The sequence below is a fragment of the Moschus berezovskii genome, chromosome 5 (genome assembly GCF_049115385.1).
Source record: "Moschus berezovskii isolate FMDL1 chromosome 5, NW_MosBer_1.0, whole genome shotgun sequence".
Classification (NCBI taxonomy): domain Eukaryota; kingdom Metazoa; phylum Chordata; class Mammalia; order Artiodactyla; family Moschidae; genus Moschus; species Moschus berezovskii.
The window spans coordinates 101,501,256-101,504,833 of record NC_142464.1 but is presented as its reverse complement, the minus strand read 5'-3'; the positions used below and the strand labels follow the sequence as shown (position 1 = coordinate 101,504,833).

The 3,578-nt window shown below is 42.1% G+C and overlaps 1 pseudogene; it reads left to right on the top strand.

The window, feature by feature from the left end:
* Positions 1-382: 382 nt before the first annotated feature.
* Positions 383-1,337, top strand: LOC129561634 (mitochondrial coenzyme A transporter SLC25A16 pseudogene; annotated as a pseudogene).
* Positions 1,338-3,578: the final 2,241 nt, after the last annotated feature.

The following is a 3,578-nucleotide window of genomic DNA, read 5'->3' as shown; positions in this document are numbered from 1 at the left end:
CTGAGGGAATCCATCACCACTATACCTGCCTTACAAGAAATGCTGAAAGATGTTTTTCACATTAATATGAAAGGATGCTAACTTCTAATGTAAGCTTATGAAAGTATTTGTCACACGTGTAGAGGCTTCCCTGGATGCTCAGTGGTAAAGAATCCACCTGCCAGTGCAGGAGGCATGGACTCCATCCCTGATCTGGGAAAATCCCACGTGCCATGGAGCAACTAAGCCCATTCACCACAACTATTGAGCCAACACACCCTAGAGTCCAGGAGCTGCAGCTGCTGAGTCCATGCACCATAAAGCCCTTGCTCCACAACGAGAGAAGCCCACGCATCACAACTAGAGAAAAGCAACAAAGGTCTAGTACAGTAGGTCTAGTACAATGAAGGCCCAGTACAAAAATAAATACACACACATACATCACACTGGTAACGCTAAGTATTTAGTCAAATTCAGAATACTTTTAATACTATAACCACTCAACTCTAGTATGCCAGTTAAAGGACCCTTGTGACTCAGCTGGTAAAGAATCTGCCTGCAATCTGGGGGACCTGGGTTGGGAAGATCTCCTGGAGAAGGGAAAGGCTACCCACTCCAGTATTCTGGCCTGCAGAATTTCATGGACTGTATAGTTCATGGGATCGCAGAGTCCCATGCGACTGAGCAACTTTCACTCACTGCCCTACCTGCCAGTCTGTCACTGCCCTGTCACTGCCCATTCTGGCCATGGCTAATGCCCTTGGGTTGTAACTTGACCAAAGCTCCCAAGGCAGCCCTGGTTTTGGCTAACCCACCTCAGCAGCTGGAACTGGAGGGCCCACTGCAGGACAGGACTTCTTGTTTTGCTTCTTCCTGGCTAGAGGTGTTGCAAGATGCTGTGCCAAAACAGTTGCCCCTTTGGATCAAGTAAAAGTTTTATTACAAGCTCACAGTCAACACTAAAAACATTTGGAAGTATTTTCTGCATTGCATGCTATTTCCCAAAGAATGGATACCTTGGATTGTATTAATATAAAGGGATTATTGCAATGATGATCTGAATATTTCCCTATGGTGCAATCCAGTTTATCGCATTTGAGCATGACAGAACATTTAGTACTACAAAGCTGAGTTTCTGGTCTGTACACAGATTAATGGCTGGATCTGTGGCAGGTTTAACAGCAGTTATCTGTACTTACCCTCTTCACATGGTTAGAGTACACTGAACACTCCAAGTGAAAGAGGAACATACTTATACAGGAATTAGCCATGCTTTCAAAATAGTTTGTGCAAAGGCAAGTGATAACCTTGCATTTTACAGAGACCTGTTACCTGCTGTACTGGGAATGGTTCCATAAGCATGTGTTTGGTTGGTTGCTTTTTTCCTTCTGGTACCTTTCCTGTGCTCCCTATATTCTTGGCAGAACTTCTGATGACAGTAAGTCCTCTACATACAAACCTTCAATTTGCAAACTTTCAAAGATGTGAGTGTGTGTTCACATGTCCGATCATGTGAGTTAGTTCCTGTGTCTGGCATACATTGCCACATGTGTGCATCTTCTACAAGTGGTTGTGATTGTGTGTACTTCACTGCATAGCGCTGTAGAGAGTACAGTAGCACAGTATCTTTATTTCAAGTCCAGGATGTCTAGAAGCAAGCATAAAAGTAGCAGTGATATAGCTGGTAAGTACTGTGCTGTAAGATTTAAAATATTTTATTTTTGTGTTTTTAAGTGTATTTGTTTGCAAAGTTTTATAAACCTATCATAATACAGTACTACTATATAGCCAGATATATTAGTTGGGTATCGAGGCTTACTTTGTTGGACTTACAAACAAATTGGACTTACAAAGGTGCACTCAGAATGGAACTCATTCATTTGTAGGGGACTTACTGCATCCTAATGTCTTTGCTTTGAAAACTCACAAACTTACATTGCAGTGGTGTTGCTGGAACAATAACACAGTGCCATAGTATCCTACCCATTTGTTGTAATTCTTTGGTAATTGTAATTAGGAACTGCTCTTTCAGAATCTGAAAAGTGCCTTACCATGAAGGTGACTATAAAGTATGTCTATGGACACCATGGAATTCAAAGGGATCGTGGTTTCTCTCTTAATTATACCCACTGTGTTCTTCCTCACACAGTGGCTTTTACAATACATGAACTTACAAAGCAGTTTTTTCACCTCAACTAAAAAAGTTATGATTTCCTTAAACTCTGTGAGAGAAAAATGAAATCTTAATTTGTGGGAAGAACATACTTGAAGGGAGACATTTACCCTGTCACAGAAAACCACTGGTATTTTAGCACTTGATTTTTTTATTCATCATAAATCAAAAGTGCTTACTATGCTTTCTGATGCTGAAAGTTATACGTTGGAATATTGGGGGGGGAAAAACTTGTAAGCTGATGCTGGCTAATCAATAAGGTTAATTGTAATCATTTTAAAGTTTTATTTGGAAGTAGGGTTAATTTAAAATGGGATTCGAGAGGTTGCCATCAGTTCAGTTCAGTTCAGTCGCTCAGTTGTGTCCTTAAAATATGAAAACAGACTACTACTATGTGATCCAGCAGTCTCACACCTGGGTATATATCCAGAAAAGACAGCTAAAAGATACATGAACCCCAATGTTCAGCACTGTTTACAACAGCCAAGACATGGAAATACACCAAGTGCCCATCAACAAATGATGGGCTTAAGATGTGTTGTGTACATATACACATACATATATGTATGTGTATATATACACACAATGGAATTATTATGGATTTCTCAAGTGGCGCAATGGTAAAGAATCTGCCTGCCAATGCAGGAAATGTAAGAGATGAGAATTCCATCCCTGTGTCAGAAGATTCCCTGGAGGAGGGCATGGCAACTCACTCCAGTATTCTTGCCTGGAAAATTCCATGGACAGAAGAGCCTGGCAGGCCACAGTCCAAGGGGTCACAAAGAGTTGAACATGACTGAGCACACACACATATTAAATATATACATGCACACAATGGAATCATTCAGTTCAGTCGCTCAGTCGTGTCCAACTCTCTGCGACCCCATGAATCACAGCACGCCAGGCCTCCCTGTCCATCACCAACTCCCGGAGTTCACTCAAACTCATGTCCACAGAGTCGGTGATGCCATCCAGCCATCTCATTCTCTGTCGTCCCCTTCTCCTCCCGCCCCCAACCTTTCCCAGCATCAGAGTCTTTTCCAGTGAGTCAACTCGTCACATGAGGTGGCCAAAGTATTGCAGTTTCAGCTTCAGCATCAGTCCTTCCAGTGAACACCCAGGATTGATCTCCTTTAGAATGGACTGGCTGGATCTCCTTGCAGTCCAAGGGACTCTCAAGACTCTTCTCCAGCACCACAGTTCAAAAGCATCAATTTTCGGCGATCAGCTTTCTTCACAGTCCAACTCTCACATCCATACATGACCAAAGGAAAAACCATAGCCTTGACTAGACAGACCTTGGTTGGCAAAGTAATGTCTCTGCTTTTTAATATGCTATCTAGGTTGGTCATAACTTTCCTTCCAAGGAGTAAGCGTCTACAGTCAGAACTGTACATGGAACAACAGACTGGTTCCAAATAGGAAA